Raw genomic sequence first — 25,594 nt, 5'->3', positions numbered from 1 at the left:
AGGAGACTAACTTGAGGTGTATTTTTTTAAAATTGACATTAGGATCTGAGGCCCGGATGAGGCTTCCGGTGTGTCAGTAGGGGCTTGCGTAGTTTGAATTAAATGTCAGAGCCAAAAGAAAAAGTACCAAACGTTCTTATCAGTTTTTCCAAATATGGCGCTCAAGAGAGATTTAAGGCTTAAAAGCTGTCATCAGCCAACCAACAAAAACTAGAGTCAAACTCCTTATCACAGTATGAAATACACTATGTCTCATTTGCACTATTGTCCTAGCCTCCAATTAGTCTCCCTTCTTCTAACGTATGGAACCTTTCACCATCGCGTCAGGCTCGTACACCTGCAGATCTGATGATGCCATGCCCCTATTCAAAGTTCTTCAGTGGATCTGCACCCCTGATTCAGCAGTAATTCTCATATGTCCTCATTGAGAATTAGAGAACAGAATCCTGAAAACAGGGATACTCAAAGCAGTTTGCAACAAACAAAATATTTTTGAACACTATTGTTTTATTTTAATACCATTGGATTTTGCTTTCTACTACAAAAGTCATTTGAGTTTTACTATAAAAGTAACCTCTTACATACCAATTTAAAATAGGATAAGAAATTATAGTACCCTTACATCTTCTTAAAGGACTCACTATATTGATCCTATGGCTTTTAGCACTTAAGCATGCCCTAAGGGCATGTATTCCTTAGTTCCAGAAGCATAATCTTATACAAAAGAATGTAAAGGTTTCCACTTAGCATAGGAAATCCTTTACTATCATAATCTATATCTACCATCGGGCCTTGTCTTCAAGGTCTCCCTCTCCCAATGATACAGAGTAAGCACTCTGTGCAGTTCCAGTTCTCCAGGGCATGCCAAGGTGCCCTGCCTCCACTCCCTCCTTGACACGACTCCTCTTTCCAGGTCTGATGTGCTCTATTCTTCTTACTAAGGCTTTTAGTCCTTCCCTGAAGTATTCCTCTAGCTTTTCGCTGAACAGTATACATATCTGTATTATAGCAAGGATCATTTTGGTTTGTAATGTTTGTATATCTATCCTCCTGAATGTTTTTGTGGACAGGGATGGTATCTTCAACTACATGAGCTGGCACAAGTCCTACTGCACCATGGGTAATCAGCACACTTTTGTTAAGTGAATGAAGAAATATTTTTGAAGCAACATTTATGATAACTTTTGCTGCCTTCCTTTTAAATGTTGTAAAATAATCTCTAGTAATAATAGGGTTGAAAATTTTCATTTACTTCATATGAAAGGTGACTTAAATATATTGAAAATTATAGGGTGCATTCATTTTAAAGATTATTATGAGAATAGCCTAAACAGAAAAAGGAAATAAAAAAGAACCTACAACAGAATAGAAAAAAAAAAGAGGAAGTGAAATAAAGAAGAAAACTTCAGGGAAAAAAAGTAAGTGTCAAAAAATTTTTTTAAAAAGAAAAACTTTTGAAAACTCTCAAGAATTAAGAACAGAGGCAAGGATTTATACAATCTCCCATGACTGAGCAGTATGGAAGGAAAAATACAATTTATACAAATAATAAAGGAACAAACTGGGGCAAAAAATTTAAATGAGAAGCAAGCCCATGAAAGCAGTGTTGGTGGGAATATAAATTGGTACAGTCACTATGAAAAACAGTATGGAGATTTCTCAAAACATTGAAAATAAGACTACATTATGATCCTGCACGTTCATTTCTGGATACATACAGATTAAAAGGAAATAAAAACAGAATCTTGAGGAGATACCTGCAATCTCATGCTCATTGTAATATTATTTACAACAACCAATATGGAAACAATCTAAGTGCCCATCAACAAATGAATGGATAAAGAAGATATGGTATATATAGGTATATATGCCAGATATACATATTAGTCAACTGTGAGAACTAAGAAAATTCTACCATTAAAAGCAACATGGATGAAACTTGAGGACATTATGCTAAGTAAAAATAAGTCAGACAGAGAAAGACAAATACTGCATGATCTCACTTATATGTGGAATCAAAAAAAAAAACCAAAACTGTTGATCTCATAGAAATAGAGAGTAGAATGCTGGTTATCAAGGGCTGAAAAGCTAGGGAAATGGAGAAATGCTGATCAAAGCATATAAACTTTAAGTTTTCTGATGAACAATTTCTGAGAAATATAATGTAATATAATGGTGATTATTGTTAATAATACTGTATTATATACTCAAAAGTTGCTAAGAGAATAGATCTTAAGTGTTCTTACCAAAAATGTTTATTATGTGACATGATGGAGGTATTAACTGACACTGTGAGGATAATCATTTTGCAATATATAAATGAGTCAAATCACGTTGTACACCTTAAACTTACACAATATGTCTATTATAACAATAAAGGTGGAGAAAAAATAAGCAAAGATGTAAAAAAAAGAAGACAGATAAGTTCATAAATAAAAAGCAAAACTATCCATCAAAATGTGAAAGATGTTTTAAAAAACTCATAAGGTGTGTCTTTAAAAGAACATAGTCTGTGAGAAAATAGTTCTAAAAATAAGAAAGCAAAAAATAATAGTGCAAGCACCAATGTTATTTCACTTGGGAAATGTCTTAGTTACCATGGAGATGGTTTCAGAGGAAACCCATGTATTTTAGAAGATCATGAAATGATGTCAATAATTTTTTTAATCCACACTTGAAATGCTTAGAGCATGTAAAATAAAGGTCAATAGTGAACAGCTGCTGTGCAATTTTAAATCAGATGTTAAACATTTAAGATCAGATATTTACTCTATGCATATAATTTTTATGTTATTTTGTAACATTTTGGCAAAAATCAATTCTATTAAAATACTAAATAGTTACTTGCTATTATAGACATAATAGTTATATTTTTAATAAAAATTTAGATGAAACACAAGGACCCAGAATTACTCTTTATGCAATTTTGCTCCTTATTTGTCCTAACTGGCAGTGGTGGGAGAGGGGACAAACTGTGTGTAAGGGAGTTAAATTGTAAGACTCTAGAAAAGAGTGAACTGAAAAATATAAAGTAAAAATGAAGCTAAAAAAGGTCAAAAAGACAAAGATACTAAACTTCACTTGCTTCATCTTGTCAAACTCAATTTTATCTACTACATGTAAAAGGTCTTTTGAAAAACAATTAAGTTCAAGAGGTTGCAAGGTCTAAAATAATTCCTGAGGTTACTAGAATTCTTAATAAAAATTTACTGCACATGTATCTGGGTGTCATTACAAAGCATCAGTTTATATGTGAATGAACAGAAAATTCAGAAGTAGCAACATGGGCCTCCACCAACATCTGCTCCGAGTGCCAAGGGGCAATCAAGCTCTGAATGTTTGGGGAGTAGAGAGGAAGTAGAGGTTGGTTAGGAGTATGGTTTAAAGCCAACATACTTCTCTAATTGTAATTTTACATATAAAGAAATAAATTCTAAGAAACTATGTTTTTCAAGAAACTAGACTACTTCATTTTCTGTTTTGTTTAGTTTCAGCTTTATTCAAGATAATTGACATAATATGGCTTAAGATATTTACTGTGCACATCGTGGTGATTTAATATACATATATATTATGAAAGGATCCCCCATCTTACTAATTAATGCACTCATCACCTCATATATTTATCTTTAATTTTTCGGTGAAAAGATTTGTTTTGATCTCTTAGAAAATTTCATTTACAAAATACAGTGCTATTTATTGTAGTTACCATGCTTTATGTTAGATCCTCAGGACCTATTTTTATTATAGCTTAAAATGTGTACCCTCTTACACTACTTCCCCACTCATTAGACCCTGGCAACCACTTTTCTACTCTCTGTTTTTATGTATTTTCTTAAAATATGCAAAATGACCCAAGTTTATGGTGACTTTGGTAAAATTTCAGGAATAATTCTTGCTGCAATGAATATGGCGGTAAACGAAAACATCAATGAAAGAAAAAGTAGCAGAGATGTGTCTCCTGCTCCCAAGTCTGTCCAGAGAAGCTACATTCTTGTTTTTAAATTGACACAAAAGCTATTTCAATTAGCAACAACATTCACATATTCTGGAAACTGGTTATGCACTTGTCTGGCCACCAATCACACATATCTAGTGCAAATGACCACAGAATGATTTTTTGCAAGATCAAATGATGCCATTTTTCCAGACAGAGCATTCTTGGCAACACAAGTTTCAAACTTCTTAGAGGTCCATTCCTGAACTATTTTATCACTGAGCAATGCCGTTTTATTTCAACGTGAAATGTATGTGAATATAAGATTAAATTGCACCAAGCAATTCCCTGAAATGGGGGGATTTATTTCCAATATATTGGTAAATAAGTCCAGCTACCGGTAGACAGGAAAATCCAAATATCAAAATGGCAATTATCCGGTACTCATATTGAATTACTGTAGTGGTTATGAAGACAAAATTTGTTTGCTCAATGTAACAAACATGGACTTGGTAGAAAATAGACTGTACATTCAAAGGGTTTACATGAAAATACTTTAATCCACTATTTACAAATATATTTGCAGAATTAAGGGAAGCAGTAAGAGATAATGAAGGATATTGAACTGGCTAGAACAAGGAACTATTATGATACCTAAACCCTAAGGAAAAAATGGAAAAAGATGTTACCAGAATCCAGAAATAGCCAAAGCCATGAAAAATGGACTCTGACTATGGCTGGCATAGAAGGAATTAGAAGAATAAATACCCACAACTTTCTGTCTCCTACCGTCCAGTCTTCAACAGTGCTAAGCTCAAATGGTAGACAAAATGCAGGGAAGTGACAGGTGATGTAGTTCATGGAGACCACTTTTCAGGGTCTCAAATTTGGGAAGAAAAGAGCAGAAAATGTTTAAGTAAAGACAAAGAGGTATGTTCATTATTTGTCTTTTTGCTTTCAAACTCACTTATGTTTCCTTTCCTTGATCTAACGTTAACATAAGGAAAAGACATATCCTTGTCAGCTTGTTTCTAACCATGCCTGGTCTTTGGGAGCTAGTGGGTAGAGTTTTAAGAATTTAAAAAAAAAATCTTATATATCTCCCAAAGCAAGGAAAACAAAAAGAAAAATAAACAATGGGACTACATCATACTAAAATTTTTTGCACAGCAAAGGAGACCATTAACAAAATAAAAAGACAATGCACGGAATGGGAGAAGATATTCTTGAATATAACTGATAAGGGGTTAATAGACAAACTTTATGAACAACTTAAAAAACTCAACACTGAAAAATAGTCCAATTAAAAAATGGACAAAGGAGCTGAATAAACACTTTTCCAAAGAGGACATGCAGATGGTCAAGAGACATGTGAAAAGAGGCTCAATGCCACTAATCATCAGAGAAATGCAAATGAAAACGACAGTGAGAGTTTAGGGGGAGGCGGTTTTGAGCAAAAAGGAAAGAAGACCCATGAACATGGACAACAGTGTAGTGATTGCTGGGGAGGTGGATATAAGGAAGTTAAATGGTGATGGGAAAAAAATACAATAAAAATAAAAATAAACATACATAAATCCTAAAAAAAAAAAGAATTAAAAGAAATCAAAAGCCATGCCACCTTTCCCAATCTCTCTCTACCTCAGACATTATCTCCAGAATGTTTGCATATTCTCCATGGGCCACCTACCACTGGACACCCATGTTCCCAACTCCCACAGATAGGACAGAGCAGAGAGGGGCAGATATACCATTATAGTTCCACCTGCAAGTCCAGGCTTTTGGGCTGAGGCAATACTTCTTTCCCTCAGTCCTGGGGATGATAGTAGCTTCATGCTGTTTTACAACCTGGGTTGTCTCATTCTCTGTATAAATTCTCAGGTCTTCCATCACCAGTGTATACAATCACAGGTATTCAATTTCTTGTTTTTTTCCATAAGAGAGTCATGACTGTTTTTGACAGAATTCTGATAAAATGCTGGGTTAATTTGTAATTGAAAGACATTTTCATAGACTTAGGCTTTTACATCCTAAGTTATTTAATAAATTGAAACTGTGATTTGACATCACAAAATAGATATGGTAAATAACAGTATCATTCTACTTTCTTTCAGGCAAATGAGAAAAACAAAGAGACATAATTTAATAAACTAATCAGATATTTATGTCACATATAAATGAAGCTGGAGAGTGCTATGTGAAGAAAACTTTAACCATAGTTTGAATAGATAAAAGTAGTGGAAAAATTGAGTCGCTTCATGGCAATAGAGGCATAAAAAATCTTAAAAGGAACTGCCACTTAGCAGCCAGTTTGATATTCACATCTTGAAGATATATTGTTGAGAGCCCAATTTTGTCACGTGAGATTTCCATTTGTAAGGATAGCAGTAAATGATCAATGATGGACAATAGTAAGCAGCAAAGAGAACTCCTTTTATCTATTCACACTTAACTTGAAAAATTACTTCTAAGATAAATATGAAAAAGTAGTAAAATGAAATAACAAAAAATTTTTTAGGTATAAGGGGTTCTTATCTTATTTTAAACTAAAATACCTGACATACAATATGAATTAATAATACTTCCAACAAGGTGTTACTGGTAAGTAGACATACCATGGGACGTCTCAAAACAGACTCAAGGACATAATGGCTTTAACTGATTGTCCATGAAAATACAAGTAAAAATAAGAACTTTGTAGTCTTGGTGGTCTTGCCAGCACTGGGTCCGCTCCTTTGATGCAAAATGCCAGTAATCTACTCTTGGGGCACATGTTTCTGAGTCAAGAGCATTGACAGACATGGACACCAAATCACAGCCATGGAGAATGAAATCTGTCCTCACTGACTTCTGCTTATGGATATGGAACATTATCACTTTTAAAAAAGTACTTCCAGGAAAAGTTTTCTTCACTCAAAAGTGGGACAGGGAGAATTGTTTTCACTGGAGGTTGTACAGAATATCACTTTCCTAGCATACATAATTTGAAATAATCAAACAAGGTGCTAAATAGAAATGATACAAATCCATTACAAGATCTACAACTCTGAAGCCAATCCATCAGCTGTGTATTAAGAAGGCACCACATGCACACAGGTAACCTCAACGCTCAGGGTCATCTCTTGCATAAGTAGGAACACATGGGTTACTAACAAGAATGAATTGAATGCTGCAGCATTGACTTAAGAGAGAATGCTACAGTTTGTGAGTGAAAAAATTCAATTAAGGTATTTCTGCAGAACTTAAAATGTCCAAATATTGGGAAAATGTCCAAACCCACAATCCATGAAAAAAGAGTAAAGACAGTGAACGGAATTAAACATAGAGGCAATTACTGATGATATTATTTGGACAGATTTAAATGCTTCATGAAGGGACACAGAAGGCCTGCTCATTGTCCCTCCTTTGCACAATAAGTAGACATAAACAAAGATACTCTGTTATGTTATTTTCAGAAATTATTGATATCTTAGAGTGGATTATTTAGAATTTATAAGATCAATGTTACCCTAAAAGAAAAGTCCTATCTTTATCTTTAGAGACACTTTTACAAGCTGAAATGACTATTGTAAAGCACACAGATGAATTTCCGAGTCCCCAAATACCAAGATAGCATTTCTTGGTATTCAGAAAACTCCACTGCTCTGGAACTTTTAATATTCCACTATTTTGTTACTATAAGGTTATACCTATAGGTGCTGATTTGCAGAAACTTCCCCCTTGAAGTTTTTGTGGTCATAAAATAAGGAAAATGAATTCTATTACCATGAAATGCAAAGGAAGGAAAAGAATACCATTACCATACTTGCATACAGGCTGTAGTAATTTTCTAGGGTTGTCTTACAACTGTACCCTAAACTGGGTTTTCTGTGTCCCTTTGTGAAGGAATTAAGAGAATAAAAGGAACTAGCAGAAAAGAGTTTGTAGAGTTAGGAAGGGAACCAATATGAATTCAGAGAAACACAGGGAGGTGTTTCTCAGGGGTTGAGTTAACAAAATACTATGGATGTTACTTGGGCTGTTCACAAATATTTGGTCCCCTCCTAGTCAAGCGAAAAGATTGCTCTTACTGCCAATCCCCTGCGCACCCTTCACTTAATACAAGAATGGCCAAGTGACTTACTTTGTCCAATAAAATGTAAACAGAAGTAAGTTTTGTCACTTCCAGGTTGAAGCTTTATGTGCCATGGCATGCCACAACACTGGCAACATTCCAAAAAGTTCTGCTGTCCCAGTTAAGACCTCAAAGTGAGGGTGATGTAGGTCAGATCTAGCTGACCCTCCCTACACATATAGCATGACATCGTGTCTTGGCTCTTAAGCCAGTGGATTTTTGTGTTGTTTTTTATACAACATAATCTAGCCTATCCTGACTGTAGGAAGTGGAGGATGCAAGCAAGGAGTCAAGGATAATGGGACCTGAAAAAAAAGTCCTAGGATTTGAAATCTATACCAACATTTTTTTCCAGTGGCTTCCTGTTGTCAAAATTGGTACAAACGTGTCTCTACTAAGGTCTATATATTCCTTCTCTTTGTTTGGTATTTATATACTTCATTGCATTACATTTCTACTTTAAGGTTGCCTAGGCCCGGATTAGATTATAAAATACTTTACGTTATTGCTGAAAGGTTTTACCTTTTTAACTCCTCAACATATTGTGGTTGCTGCAATTTATTGTCACTGAAATGAAGTGCATGGAGGCAGAAAACGAACCTTTTTCAATTTGAGCCCTACTCTAAAAATGGAATAAGCTTACAAAAGAATGAAAAGCTCAATGGTCATTCCATTCAAGCTGAATTCGGGCAACTTTTTCTAAGGAAGAATAGTATCATTTATTGAACACTTATTATGCACTAGGTAATATATTGCGTGCTTTATTAATGCCATTTTACTGACGTGCACAATTGTGATAAGTAAATATAATTAATTCCACTGATGTGAAAGGTGAGAATTGTCCGAGGGGTACCTGCTGAAGGAAACCAAACTCAATGTTAAATTATGCATATAAGTCACATTCTCTGGTTGCTGCCTCTTTTTTTGATATGCTATTACAGTGACATTACTTATAATGTGTTGATTTAAACTTGTAAGTCTGTTTATGAAAGTCAATAATAATAGTAATAATAATAATTCATGTGCATGTGTTTATTGGCAAGCAATTTACTGTAGACTTACTGTTGCTGGTAGTTTATCAGCTCAGCCTGCATTCTCTTGCTCTGTGTCAAACTTTGAAGAGCAGCCATGAAGAGAAATGTTTTTCAAACTTGAATTGCTCTTAAGTTCTTAGGAACCCAGCAAGCCCTGAGGGGACCTGTGCCCATTTATATCTTTGCTGAAGGAGCAGACTCATGGGGCCTTTTTGTTTTCAGTTCTGAAGTGAAAGATCACAATGAAACTGTGAAGCTGAAATGCTTCTTCTAAACTTATCCCCCCCTCTTATTTTACCCCACACTCTATTTAAAGCTAAACAGAACTTGAGTAATGGGACATAGTACGCAAAAATTTTATGCAAGTGCATTTTCCTTTTCATATCTTATGATGATGACTTATCTTGGCCTCATGCTTTAGAACAGTGCTTCTCAAACATGAATATGTATATGAATGACAGATCACTTTAAAATGCAGATTCTGTCTCATCAAATCTCTAGTGGGGCTGGAGGTTCTACAGTTCTAACCAAGATCAGAAACTTCCTGTCTTGAACCATGAGTAGCAAGATTTATAATTTATAATGCATGATCACATAATTCAACTCAGTTGGCACTTGCAAAATTTTGTGATGGAGAAATCTGCAACTTTTTATGATTTGCTTGAAGTTATACATGAATAGATATTTAGATCAGAATTCTGATCCAGATTTGCTGACACGAGACTAAAAATTCTTTCTTCCCACCACAAACAATGCTGCTATAGATTAGTCGCCCTCAGTTCTTTCCGGTTATCAGGTCCACCTGGGAGATGCTGATTTCCTTCGTCTGGAGTAGGTCTGAACAGAAGTATTTTTTTAAAGCACTGAAAGATTATTCTAATGTTCGACCAGATTAAGAACCACTGTTAAAGATGAAGGGTGGGGAGAAAATATACAGTTTTCCCAAATATAACCATGATTAGGGCTGTATTTTTCAACCTTTAGCAATCTCAGATTCTGCTGCAGGATTGGTTAAAACACAGATTGCAGGGTCCAAACCCCAAGTTTCTGATTCAGCAGGTCTCAGGCGAGGGCCTAAGAATTTTGCATTTCTAATAAAGTGCCAGTTGCTGCTGATGTTGCCAGTGCAGGGACCACACTTGGAGAACCATTGGGTTAGGCAAACATGGATGCCTTATACGGGCTTCTAATAGCTAATGAGTTTACCTCTACATTTGATTATTATAGTTCCTTAATATCCAGCCAACATGATTTATTCAGGCTCCAAACTGTAGAAACTTTCTAATAAATCATTTCTCTAACAAAAATAACATGACAAGAAGGATGCTATGCAAAGAGAATGTTTGCTGCAGGGTGTCTTTGTCATTGCAACAGCATTGGATGTCATATGGGAAATTTTAAGGTACTACACTTTTTTCTCTCCATATATTTAAGGAATTAAATCCATGTACCAAAAGAGAGAAAAATAAAATTATATGCCTCTATATGACTTCCTTTCTCAAACACTTCATTCAATCATTTAAATGAGTTCAACAGTGCCTTCATTATTATCTGCAAGTAGTTAATCTTACTCTATGACTAATGGTGAAATTTCAAATCACTCAGATTCACAGGAAGCAGCAGAATTTCTGGTACTTTTTTTCATTCAGGTTATAAAAGAAAATTATTGTACCTTGTAAAACTATAACAACGTGTTAATTTCTTTTTTCTTGTTCTTGCTGTTTACAAGAGTGCAATTATAAAGTCATGAGACATGACTTTTCTTATAACAAAGTTTCTGTATTCCTCTGCTCTTTGGAGAAAATAATAAACTGCTAGGCAAACAATAAGTCCAGTAAATACCCCCCATATACTTCAGCACATCAGTTGTGTAAATTATATTGACTTACTCAGATCATGTTATTTGGCTTTGCTGTCTGTAAGGATGAAAAGCTGTTATAAAGGTGAATAAATGGATCCCACTGGCCCATAAACAAATGTCCAACCAAAAAAGCTGTGGAAGAGGAGCTTTGTATTCCACCATCTGGTGCCTCAAAGAGTATTACCGAAGCAGCAGTAGGTGGTGGTGGGAAAACACCCGTTTCATTTTCATCCTTGAGAAAACAGTGGCATTTGGAAAACACATGCATCCTCTTTTCTGGGCCAACTACCTAAAGACCATCTAATATAAAAGGATTTATTTTCCCAAGGGTTTTCCACTTTAGTGAGTCCCACCATATTAGCAATGGGGGAAGTGCCAGACGGATAGACCTGACATCTACATGTCCTATTTTTCTGCATAACAGACAGAGCACCATCATGAGTGATGCAGAACTCCAAAGCTGGGGAAACTGGTGGAAAGTGTCTGAGTGAAATGTGCAGAGGCCAAGGAATTCTCAGAGGACCGAGAGGTCCTGCCTCCAAATTCCAAATTTCAAATTTTAACCTTCACATCAGCTAAAGCATCTTACATGAAGTCCTAAAAGTTAAGTATGAATCTACTGATCAATTCATTCTTCTTTTATAGTCCAGTCATTCCAAGCATTTTAATTTAGCACTTCTAAGTCTCAGGCATTTTGAAACCTCATCTTGTTCATGATCATTTTTTTTCTAGCTAAATGAATCTATTTCCTTAATCAGATGCTACCTTATAAGCATTGTTCCTATATCTTTACAGGGATAAAATCAAATGTACAAATACCTGAATTTAAAATTTTAACTAGTTCTATTTTATGTACCTTTGGACCCCATTCTGATGGATGTAGAAAACTTTTTGAAGTCATTTTTAGGTCAAAGCCTGACTCCAGAGTCAAGATGTAGAAAAAACAACATTCTGGTCCATATCTTGATATCTCACCATATTTATATTTAGAAAAGATTCACATTCAATTCTTCCAAATATTTTCACATTCTTCTATCAAATGCTTATGGTGAACAGCATCCTAGAAAGTAGAGAATGCATTGAATGAAAAATGATGAAAAAACAAAGATTCTAGTATAAGGTCTGGAACTAGCTATGAAAACTTGGGTAAAATATGTCACTTCACGGTGTTTCATTTTCCATATGTACAAAATATTTTATTAGATATGATTGAATGTACATTCAATCTATGATTATATAGTTTCCAAATTCTCTAAGAATTTTTTTATATGCTCATCAATTAAAATCACCTCCAAGAAACAGAAAGAAAACACACCATACTGCTGAATGCCTTACACACTGCTAACAACTTAAATTTTTTTTGTCTTTTTTTTTTTTTACTTTTTAAATACATTTGTCTCTGCCTCCCCCCCACCTCTTTCCCTTGCCCCCTCCCATCTTAAATTAATTGGGCATTTACTAGGAGTCAGGCACTGCTCCAAGCACTTTTTATGTATTATCTTGTTTTATAACCCTAACGCTATCTGTATTTTACATGTGGGAAAATTGAGTCTCAAAGAAGTTAACTAACTGTTTATTGTCTCACAGCTCATGAGAGGTGCTCACAGGGCTTAAATCTAGACAATCAGTCTTTGGAGCCTGTAGCATTAACATTTTTCAGCTGTGATGCACCATCTAAAAATATTTGTATTTCAATATATTTAAGCCTTTGTTACAATATTTTTGACGCATAGCTCCACTGTTGTTATTGTGTGATCTGGAGAGCAATGTAAGGTACTACAAAATCTGACTGTTTCAATTGACTGGTTTACAAAGAAGCATTTCAAACAATAAGTTATATATTCATAAACTAGCTAAACTCATTTCTACCTGATATTTCCAGAGAGCAGCTTTTGATGTTGGACAATAATCTATATTATCAGGTAACACAGATGTATAATTCAAAATGTAGTCTCCTTGAGGTTAAGCCCACAATCTATTTTGTGTCCTACAGTGGAGCACATTTAAAGTCTGTTTAATACCTGTATGACTAAAATATATACTGGTATATATAATATATATATATAATATGTTTTTACAGATTTCTATTTTTATCATTCTGTAGCACTCATTTATCATCTGTAAAGGGGAATCAACCAGTTTCCAGTGAAGAATGCAGGCCCAATACAGGTCCAATACAGAATTTACCAAAAAAATCCCAGTCTAGCTAGACTGTCTCCCTTGATGACTAGAACAAAGAAAATAGAATATTTTGCCCTGGTGTGGCACAGTTGGTTGGAGCATCAGCCCATAACTAAAAGATTGCAGGTTCGATTCCTGGCCAGAGCCCATACTTGTGGCATTGATCCCTAGTCCAGGCACATATGACCCCCTCCCAGTGCATACAAGAGGCAACTAATTGATGCTTCTCACTCACGGATCAATGTTTCTCTTTCTCCTTCCCTCTCTATCTTCCTTTCTAAAGTAATGAAAAATGTCCTCAAGTGCAGACAAAAACAAATTTTAAAAAAAGAAAAAAAAGAGAATAATTTGAAGATTCATAGAAAAGACAAGATTGAAATTAAGCCAATATACTCACAGGAAAATGACCCTGCAGGAAAACTAAGAGTTATCTGAAGAGTTTAGTTCTCAGAAAGAAATTGAATAACCTATACTTAGTGAAGCAAATTTAACTGTACACACAAATCAAGAAATTTGGGCTAGTACAGTGAATACCTTAAAAAAAGTAATAGAGATTATTATTAGTGACATGAAGAAACAATAACAGTTTTAAAGAACTAGGTGTGAATCTTAAATGTGATAAAATATAATTGCTGAAATAAAAAGAAAAAGACACTATAAAAGTAAAAGAAAGTAGAATCCTGAAATAGATACATCATCATACTTACATTAGGAATCCAGCTAAAGAGAATATTAAAATCTGGAACATATATTTGGAATTTTCAGAGAGAAATAAGATATTAAATAAAAAGGAATAAAATTTAGCCTGACAACAATTTCTCAATAGTATCAATGAAAACCAGAATAATGGTATTCAAATAACTAGGGAAAAATAACAATTATTTTCAAATTTATATATGGCCAGATTATCATTCAACAACTCAGTTAAAGCAAAGTTTTTTAAACAATAGCGGTTAAAGCAAAGGGAATTTATTATCAACAGACCTCACTAATGAGATTTCTAAAGGATGTACTACAAAAAGAAAGCAGATCAATAATGTCATACATGCATGCCTTAAAAAAACAGTAAAAATGAACAATTAAAAAATAAATAAAACACAAAACATTTAAAAGAAAACACGTTTTGTATCCATGGATCTACACAAGAGCTTTGCAGTTGCCATATTGACACACCATGGAATCCTACGCATCTTTCTTGTTTGCAAATTCTATTTTCTCTCCCTGCTATCATGTATCTGGTGAACTCCCAATAATTGTAACAGCCTCAGATCAAAATTTTTCCACCATTGGTTGAGTTTCCAAACCATTCTGAGACCAACTGAATAAACTTTGCACATACTCCTTTTACAACCTTTCTTGCATCTATTATCTAATTAATAAACAATTACCAAGCAATTATGTTTCAGGCACTACTTTTGGCACTAAGAAGGCAATCACAGTCATATGAAGTCTCTGCTTTCATAAAGTTTCCATTAGTAAACAATTAAAAATTGCATTATTGCAATGAATAGGTATAAAATCTTCTCTATTACTTAAGTCTTTAATGGCAAGGGAAACTAATTTATCTTTGAGCTCTCATGTTTCATAGTCAGTTGATACTCAGTCCACCACAAGCTATTACATTCAGATGGATGTGCATGAAGATTGAGTTGGCTAGGTAGAGCCACTTAATTATGTTTATTAGTAGAATAAATTGTGGTCATTAATAGACAAGAATCACTACCTTATATCTAAAAACAATAGCTGATCATTTACTTTAGTTTTCATCACCTCTGAGCTCTAGTCCACACTTAAATTATACAAAGTAGAAGAATTGTTCAATAGATACCTGCTTTCAAGAATCACATTCCATTTTAACATGCAAGTATAAGCATTGCATACTAAGACTTGAAAGCAGGAAGAAAAAGTTCTTATTATTCAGAATTAGTTTTACTATTTAGAATTATTAGTGAGAAATACTGTTTTCTGCCACTTGCATGATTTGGGAGAAATAGCTTAACAAAGCTTTGTTCTCTTACTCTGTAAAAAGTGTTACTAGTAAATCCTGCCCCAACCGTACTTTATGGGAATTACAATAGATAGAAAGAAACAGAGAGGCCAAGTTCTTTAAGCCTGAGAGAACAATGCAAGCAAGAGATTCTACTGAAATGTAAGCTCCAAAGAGGCGAAAAATGTTATCTGTTTTGTACACTGTAAAATCCACAGTATCACACACAGACTCATGGGTACCATAATAAAATATTGCTGCTGTTAATATATCAATAACAGAAGTAAATAAATATATAAAAACCCAATTATTTATTCTTCCTAATTACAAATCTCTAAAATAAATTAACCATAAAATTTGAGAAGTTTGAATAGTTTCTTAATTTGAAATCTTAAAGACATTTATTTTGTAAGATTAGTCAGGGAGTAATTGTACTACTACATCTATAAAGCTAAAATGAAGACTTCCTTCTATACTGTTGAAAAATGGGTTGTTCTAAAGATTCATTAAGAACAAAACAGGCAGTGTTTTGATGGACACTACTTATTATGTGCATGTGCTTGTGTGTGTATGTGTGTGTGTATAAAGCTTTGAAATTTGAAGAACATCCCTATGTCTGTTTAGTATGGTTAGCAGCTATTCAAAACACCACAGTGCAAGCTATGTCACTAAATTCTGTTGGCCCCTGTTCTGGTTCTATAAGTACTCAGCCTACTCCTCCCCAAAATGAATCACGTCTCCTATAAGCCTATGCCCTCATTCTAGTGATAAAGTCATCTCCCTGCTGCCTTTCTAAAGCCATTTTCCCATTAGAAAACCCTAAGTTACAGGGAACATCAGTTCTCACTGTGGACTTCCAGAAACTTGTGCCACTTTCACAAATTTTCATGATATAATGTATTAAGCAAGATATTCATCAACAGAACACTTTTTAAAAGACTTACTGTGACTCTATATCTTCAAATCAGGGGAGAAAGTAATCTCTACTGACAGGTTCGGCCTGATAATGATGATAGAAGTATATTAAGAACAATATTTATTAAGTTTTCAGTGGAGTGGTGTCAGTCTCTCATTGAAAAACCCTGAATAATATGTGGCATCATATGAATTATTTATCACTCACAACATAATATATGTTAGCATGCCAGGAATAAGTGGTCAGAAAATGTTACTCTATATACAGCATACTTATTCCTTCAACAGCCTTAGCCTCATAAGGGTTCTTATTCTAAGTCAATGAATAGAGCAAGGGGAGGAAACCAGAAGCTTGGGTTCCAAAGGTTCAGTATTTTATATTCTAATTTCTTCACCCTCTTTGACTAGAGAAAGCAGTGCTGCTCCCACTGGAACAGAGCCTGATCTGAAATCTGTAAGGATCAGCGAGGTAAAACAGAATCTAAGGAGTAAACTAGGTTTGTTAGCTTAAATGACAGCATTTGCCACCCATATTGCCACCTGCTGGTTGCTAATAGCTTCAGCCAATAGGTAAGAAATAATCATTTCTGGGAATTTGACTTTACTGAAACTACCTTGGGCTGGGAGACTCTCTACTAGACTGCCTTTAAATGTTTATTACCCCTTTGTGACCCTTACCAATAAAACCAAACAAACACAACCCTCAAATATTACACTGACCTGGTGAGTAGATAAGCATCCTTACCAAAGTGAAAAGATTCTCTGCAGAAGTCTGGCAGCATAAAGTAGGCTCATGTAATGAAAACAAGGCAGAAAAAAAAAATAGAACTGCAAGGTAACTTTAACGTATACTACATTTGATGATTTCAATAAATCCCTTCATTTCTTTGTGTTCATTTCCTACTTTATAGAATAAAAAAAAAGCAATGAATATGCAGCTTCAGAAAAGAAAAAAAATAACTGAAGATCCTAGAGATTGGAGTTATATTTCTCCAAGAAATTTCTATACTTTGGTTGCTAGTTCAGCCTCAGATAGTGCATTTCAGCCATGTGCATAAGTGGTGTGGGTTAAGATGAATCATTGAGAAGTAATGCCTTTTGAAAATAGATCTCCTTAAAATGTTTTTTCTATAGATTTCATTTCTTTGAGAAATGTATTTTTATAGAATTCTTCCTATCTTGACATTACTGAGGCTGGGAGCTCCTCCACAGGAAAGCCTAAGACTTAAATCAACTACTTTCAACGATCAAAATTAGTAGCAAAATGGTAGAAGTCAACAAGAGGCCTGACCTACTGAAATTATGGAGGTAGTGCATAAAGCATGGTTTTCATTAGAGCACTGCTTTTCATTAATGGTGCTGCTCCATCCACACAATCAGAAGCAGGCAAGGAGGGAAGGTTAGGAAGCATGGAGCAGTTGCCCACTAGAGAATATCCTAATCCTTTCCCCCTGGTTCCAGATCCAAGCTGGATATTGGGCCCAATAACCAGGCACTGAACACTCGCGGCCCCACGGCGGGAGGACACTACCACAACATAGCAAAAAATATTGTAATAATTTCCCCAGGCCTTTTATGAAGGGATTTATATTTGTAACTGTACACTTGAAAAATCAGAATAATACCAAGACATTTCAAGGACTTATTGAACACAGAATATGAATTACTATCAATATCCATACAAGTAGTACTGCTCTGTGCATGCTTTTAGCTCCTAAGCATCCAGCAAAATTTGCTAAGGCCTTTGTTGTAGTTCTACATTTTGAGTTCTACCTTCTCTTACCCAACCTCCTTTCCCTCTTAATCCCATGTAGATCCCAAACACCTTCCCAATATACTTTATGCATGTATATATCCATTTCAGAATCAATTTTGCTCTGAAGTTTTGTGCTTATTCATTCAATACTCGAATCTGTGCAAATATGAAACAAACAGGCTTTATGAGAAATGAGAGCTTAATAAAATCAAATATGATTTTTATTTTAAAACTTTCCAGTTCATAAAACTAAACAGCAGGAAGAAGTGCTGAACAAGCAGAACTCTAAAATTAACAATTTTTATAGGCAGTGAGTGACAGCCCAAAGCAGGAGTAGAAAATAAAAAGATGAAATTATACATGACAACACCACAGAATATTAATAATTTATGTGAATGCTAACTCTTTTTCTAAGGAAAATGAATGCTTGATTTATATTAGTTCTTCTTATTACTGTCTGTAAAGTTGGGATTTTAAATAGTTTACTCATCTCTAATAATTATTGGAATATAAAGAATATAAAGAGTAGCAAGCACCCTAACCTCTTTACTTCCATCTCATGCTGATTCCCTGCTCCCCCATAAACCTTGTGACAATTGGAAAATATTCAGAATGTGGAAGGTTAACTTGTCATGTGCTCAGAAGAGATTAATGTCTCCATCTGCAAAAGCGAATAAAAGCAACAAGACTCCCAATTGTTCTGGGTATACAAAATGCTGAAATACAGAAAAAAAACACAGCATGGTTTTTCTTTTTGGACTCAAGATAAAAAATGGGCTGCAGTTGAAAATTAACTTTTGCCAAATTAGGTCTAACTGTTGACCTATTCCCAACTCAAATGTCAGCATAAAGTCCACCATGAAGCTACACTCTAGTGAGCAAAACAAGATACAAATAATATGCACATAAACATAAGTTTATGTGTTTATAAAAATATGTATACTTATATAAATATATTTACATAAATAAATGTACATATATATTTTTCTTTTTCAATATCTTGTGAGAAACTACTATGGACCAGCTGCTATATTTAGTGCTGGGAGTTGAAAGAAAAAAATTAAAAAGTTAATTTTACTTAAGGACTTGCTGACCTTAGGATTTTGTTTATAAAATTTGGGAATTACAGGGATAAAAATCACACAGTTTAGTCCTAAATAAACTCAGAAGAGAAAAAGTCAGTGAAAAAAAATAAATAGATGAAACAGGTGATTCTCCTTATGATAAAATGAAGCTGCTAAGGGTAGACATCACTGAATTTTAGAAATAGAAGGGGCCTGAAAGGTCATTTACTGACAGCCATTCATTTACCAGTGAAGGATTAGGCACATAAGTATAAGGTGAACTCCAAAAATTGTACAGATTCACTCTTCATTTGTTACCTATATAAATTTGAGCAACTCATTTTTCCTCTCTGAGTCTCAAGTTCTTAATCTATAATTTGACAATAATAATATTGTCTTTCTTGTTGTATTGTCTTGAGTATTAAATAATGAAATATACACTAAAAGGTTAAAGCGGTATCTGGCAGATGGTAAGTACTCAGTAAGAATAAGTTCTTAATATTAATGCTGTTGGCAAGAAAGCCAGTGCCCAGCTTTACAATTCTCTATCAAAACTCTGTTCAGTACTGTATTGTATATGTAACCATTTCTTAAGAGGAGGGACCTTATGATAAGCATTCTTATTACAAAAATAATAATAATAAAGAGAGCAAAAGGAAACTTTTGGAGATAATAGACTGTGTTTATTGCAAAAATTGTGATGATGATATCATGGATGGATACATCACTAGACTCATCAACTTGTATGCATTAAATATGTACAGATTTTTTCAATCACACTTGGATAAAATAGTTTAGAAAAAATAGAATTCTGCTCATCAGACTGCACTGCTTTCAATGCATAAATTGACTGATGTATACTTAAACTTTAACACTTGCATAACAAATACACCCCCCCAAAATGAGTCAGCAAATAGTGTTTTTATTAGTGAAAGTACTTTAAAAAGAAAACTATACAAAAGCAATAACAGAGTCAGAAACCAAAGAATGGAAGGTGGGATCAGTGTCAGGAAAACGATGAGTCTTCAAAGTTCTTCATCTCGTCTATTCCAAGCATTTTATCTACTATGTATAATATATTAAATATAGGATAGTCTTACTTCTTGAAACCATAGACAATCACAGGAATTACTTGTAAATATAAAAGGGAAAGAACAAGCAAATTTATTTCCCTCTTCCTCGGGAATGATAAAACCATAAGAATTTGAAACCCAACCTGGGTGAGCCCGTGGGCGAATACTTGACCTCTCCTGATGAAAATACAAAATCCTTGGCATTTGAAATAGTTTTATGGTACATCACCAGGGGATTTTCTGAGCAGTAGAGTGTGATAGCTGAGAACAGAGGATGTAGGGTGATATGGAAATTGCTTTAATGCAAGCTTTACTTAGTTCTGTTATATGCAAAATGGGGTTAATAATAGTACTGCCCTTATGATAAAAGTGTAAAAGTGTAAAATTTTAAACAAATTCATGCTTAATGAAATATGCATCATACAATGAGAGACACATATGAAGTACACAATATTAATAATTGTAAGATCTTTGGTTCAAAACGAGTAAAAAAAAAAAAGCTTAAACTACCTGGCAATTTAAAAATTAAAGTAGGAATTAGACCTTGTTTCTCAAAGTTACACTAGTCCAAACTGGAGCCATGGTAGTCTGTGAGGAGTGTGTAAAGGCAGACCTAAACAGAGAGTGGGACACCAGCAGAAGTAGCACGAGTGACAGAGGAAAGAACAGGGTCAGGAAACCTGTTGACAAGGGCAGCAAAGATCACTGCACCCGAAAACTGCCCCCGTGCCAAAAATGAGTCTAAGGAGGTCAAGTTGTGAAATACATATGTAAAAAAGTTTCCTTTAAAAAATATGAAGCATCCTAACAAGACTTCAAATAGAGATTTTAATCTCTAAATCTGTAACTAATTTGAAATCTTTATAAAAACGATTGTTCTGGAAATATGCCATTGCTACAGACATTTCAGGCAATCGAACAGTTTTGTGAGGCACTCTCATGGAGGGCAGGATGCACTCATCCTGAACCATCGGGGAAATCAGCAATGGGGAGAGGGGGCACTTCTGACTCTGAGCAGGCAGCTTGTCTTAAAGAATGTCACACCTTTAACAACATTCCACCTGAATTTCCTCTGCCTCGGAAGGAGGAAAAGCACGAACTACACCTATTCTAAGAAAAAAAAAATCAAAACAGAAGACTGAAACCCAAATACTGCTTGACAAATAACATTATACTATAGTAGCAATTGTTGAAAGACAGTATCAAGGTATTCTTGTTAATTATAAATGTATTCATCATATCAATCAATAATTATTTAAAAGTAGATGTTGTTTACACATGAAGCTTCAAATCTACTTCCTCTGGAGATCCCAAAAGGTTAATCAATATTTGTGAAAGAATACAGTGGTTTAAATAACAGAAAATTTGAATTTTTGGTAATAAAAGTGATTTTCTCATAGATGAATATTTTCTTTACCTCCCGTGTTCACTCGTTCATTAAAAATCATTGCTTGAATTACTTAACTATCAAACTATCACCATCACAAGGCCCCATAAAAGCCAGGGGCATCCCAAATGTTCAGTGTACACATATATCTTGAGTAATTCTTATGAAGTCGTTAGGAACTATGACTTATTTAGAAATACTGTATCCAAAGCTCTGTGAGAAAAATTAGGGACCTTTGACTCTAGTGCTCAAAAAGTGTCCATTTTCATAGTTAAACACAAGGAGCGGGGAAGTCGTGGTCAATCCCCAACTCCGAGACAGTGTCCTTGAAGTGGGGCAGAGCTTCTGGAACCCAAGAACAATAAGAACACTTTGCCTGCCTTTAGCTAAAAAGAAACAGAGTTGTGGGAAGTGAACAAAAAATGTCTCTCGGTGGCACACCAATCGACCTCCCCAAGAATCTGTGAGGCTACAGACAAATTTGACCACGGACAAGTTTATAGCTGACATTTAAGAAGTGCTGAGACACACTGGTGTGAAACTGCAGCATTAGGATCTGAGGCTGCAGAAGCAGCTGTGCCAGTCCCCCAGCTCAGCACTTTCCCTTTCAGCCACCCTCAAGGCGGAGCATAACCAAGGGCAGCAGACCCGGCATTCATCCAAAAATCAAAGGCCACCAGACAATGGCACCCACCACTCTGGAGAAACGTTCTGCAGATACATGGGGAGACCAGAGACAGCATTTTCTCAATATATTATGCCCCATCATGTGTCAGGGTAATTTAAAAAAAAAACAAACCTGTCACTTTTAAAGCTAAAAGAAAATGGGTGCTAAACTTAAAAGAGAGAATTTCGGATCATTCAACCAGACTTAAAAGTCCAACTACACACTGTGTCAGTGTGGGTCACTGACTTTGTCTTTTTTCAGATGCCAAACACTTAGAGTAGAAGTCAGAACACGTTTTCTCTAAAAAGTTAGATAATACATATTTTAGGGTTTCTGGGCCAAGAGGAAAACTTGAGAATTTTACAAAAATACCTGAAGAAAAAGAAAGATATCACAAATATTTTCTTGATGAAATTCAAACTATTAATAAAAATTGAAATTTAAATATTCATCATAAAATATTAGTTTCTTACAATTTTTTTCAAAAATTTGAAAACTTTTTATGGAATGAACAAAAACTGTTGGATTTGGCACCTGAGCTGTAACTTGCTGCCTTCTCTCTTAGCACACACACAGAGTAGCGCTTGAAAAGCTACCAAGTGTTACTAACTATTGCAATAATTATTAAAAAATTAATTTTTCAAAACTTATTAATAAACTAGAATTATTACACACAGATGTTCCCCAACCAAGATCTCTCTTGATCTGTCAAGTCACAGCTAAGCAACACATATACTCATTTGAATCAATACTCTGAATCAAACTCACAAACCTATAAGGAATAATGCATTTTAGTATAAGTATTTAAAACAAGTTGCATCAATATCTTCCATGATCACTCATCAAATCCAGGTATGCACCGTGTATTGTATACTGAGACTAAAAGCAAGAATAAGGCCATGCCCTTGTCTTGGAATTGATTACAGACCAGGAGTGGAGATTATATAAAAAATATAGGATAAGCAGATGTGACAAAGTGGCAATTGCCCAACTGGAGGGTTAAAACAAAACAAAACAAAACAAAACAAAACAAAAACATTGTGGATGCATAAGGCAAAAAGAACTTCTTCTCCCAGACAAATACATAAACTTTCAGACAAAGACCTAAAGTTAAAGCCATTTAACCTCCATCAGAATTTTAAATTCAAGCCAAATATATAAAAGGCAGGATTTCCAAAGCATTCCTTCTAATCCTCAAGCCACATTAGAGCAATAAGAGAGTTCAAGCAGAGGATTAGCCTTAGAGATGAGAATAGACAATCTTTCACAGAAGGGAAAAAGGAAAGATAGATTTAAAAAATGAGAACTACTTTTAAAGCTAAAAATTGATTACTGGGGCTGAACTCTCCTCAGGAGAAAGTAGCAGATGAAATAAAAATGGCTAGGTTAGCCTCATGTGGTGCAGATGCTAACCAAAAAGACAAATGTAATCACTGACTGCAATGCATAGGCTACAGGGTCACAAAGTCATTGAAACCACATGCGGAGTTGGGTAATTTTATCCATAACAGAGAGTAGAATTTGGAGCACTGAAAGTCAGAGAAGGTCATCAGAGAAAAATCGAAGAAAGAATGGGTTCAAGGTTTGGAGGACTGTTCCTGTCAACATGGTTAATCAGTTTGTCCCATCTGTATAGGGAGGCAAGTGAAAGCAAAATGTGGCCAATGAACTACAACAGGGATCACAACTCAAATGCCTTCTGGTTAGGGAGGTGAAATAAATGAGCAATTAGAAGAATAAATATAAAATAATAGCAAGCAGGGCCAAGGGGAAGTAGAGAGTGGGCCTGGATTAAATGGGGTTGGGGGATGGGGAGGCGGAGAGAGCTAGTTTACTCAACAAAACAATACACTTAGATTTGGTCCTCACTTAAGAGTTTTTGATCCATGGACTGGAAACATAAAAGGATAGAAGGTTATCCAGAAGGAAAGTAGAATGTTTATTATAAGACTATGGACTGGAAGGTTGGAAGGACAAGATGCATTCAGGAAAAAAAATAAAACAGCCTTTGTTAGTTATCCAAAATTCAACCTTACCTAAGTGTCCTGTATTTTATCTGGCAACTCTAGTGCTGTAGCAAAGCTAAAGGAATTTTGTAGATATAATTAAGGTTTTTAACCAGTTGACTTTAAGTTATTCAAAGGATTAGTGACTCTCTTGGATGAGAGTCACTCAATCAGGTAAGATCTTTAAAAAAGATGAAGTATCACAAATTCTTTTTGTTTCCTGGAGAAGCAAACAATGATATTGTCAACTTCTGGTGGGAGGAGTAGCCTCTAGGATCTGAGGGCCTCAGTCCTACAACTACAAGGAACTGATATTTGCCAACAACCACTTTAACTTCAAAGAGGATCTGAGCTTCAGATGAGACTACAACCTCAACTAATACATTGATTGCAGCCTCCTGAAACCTGGAGCACAGGAATTAGCTAAGTAGAACCCAGACTCCTAACCCATGAAAACTGGGAAATAAATGTATATTGTTTTAGCCGTCAAGCTTGTTACATGGCAATAAAAAAACTAAAATAAAGTGTTATCTCAGAATTTGTTGGTGAATTTAGAAAATAGGAACTTGGTTTTTGAGTTCAAGCTAACTCTGAGATATATTATGTTCACTAGGAAAAGTTATGCTATTATTCTAAAAGATAGAGATAGATCCAACCTCCCAGGTTCTTCTGTTTTGTAAGAGAGAAGGTATCATACTACAAATCCTAAAGGCAGTGTAGAATAAAGCAAATGCCACCAATCTTTAGCTGTTCTGACAACTGGCCCGTCAGCATTTTAGAAATTCCTCTTTGACCCTGTACTTTCCTTGCTTCCTTTAGAGAAGGAAGATATTAATTTCTAACAAAACTCAACTACACAAGAAATAATAGCCACCTCAGGGATTGAACAGCACTGCACTACAGTAAATTCTTAATGAGTCCTCAGAGCAACTCTGCAAGGCTGAGATTATTATCTGCATTTTATCAATGAGACAACAGTGTTCAGAGGGATTAAATGACTTGTTCAAGGTTACACAGATAGTAAATTATGGAATTTAGATTAGAAATTAGTATGATCTCTTACCAAAATCTATGTTCTCACTATCATGAAACAGCCTTCTCATTAAATGGAACTGCTTTCTGATCTAGCAATTCCACTGTTGGGATTAAACCCTAAGAATTCTGAAACACCAATTCAAAGGAACCTACACACTCCTATGGTCATGGTAGTGTTATTTACAATAGCCAAGTGCTGGAAACAGCCCAAGAGTCCATCAATAAATGCGTGGATCAAAAAACTTGTTCACTTACCCAATGGAATACTATGCAGCAGAAAAAAAGAAAGAACAACTATCTTCCACAACATCATGGATGGAACTAGAGAATGTTATGCTAAGCAAAACAAGCCAGGTGGTGAAAGGCAAATACCATATGATCTCACCTATAAGAGGAACCTAATGAACAAAACAAATAAAAGAGTAAAACAGAACCAGAAGCATGGAAACAAGGAACAGACTGACAGTAACCAGGGGGAATGGAAGAGGGATAAGGGGGGAAAGAAGGGGAAGGGTCTAGTCAAGGAACAAGTATAAATGACCCATGGACATGGGTAACAGTGTGGGGATTGACTGAC

This window comes from Pteronotus mesoamericanus, unplaced genomic scaffold (assembly GCF_021234165.1).
Source record: "Pteronotus mesoamericanus isolate MK-2021 breed Mesoamerican mustached bat unplaced genomic scaffold, CSHL_Meso_final contig_68, whole genome shotgun sequence".
NCBI lineage: Eukaryota > Metazoa > Chordata > Mammalia > Chiroptera > Mormoopidae > Pteronotus > Pteronotus mesoamericanus.
The sequence above is the reverse complement of the archived record's forward strand: the minus strand, read 5'-3'. Positions refer to the sequence as shown.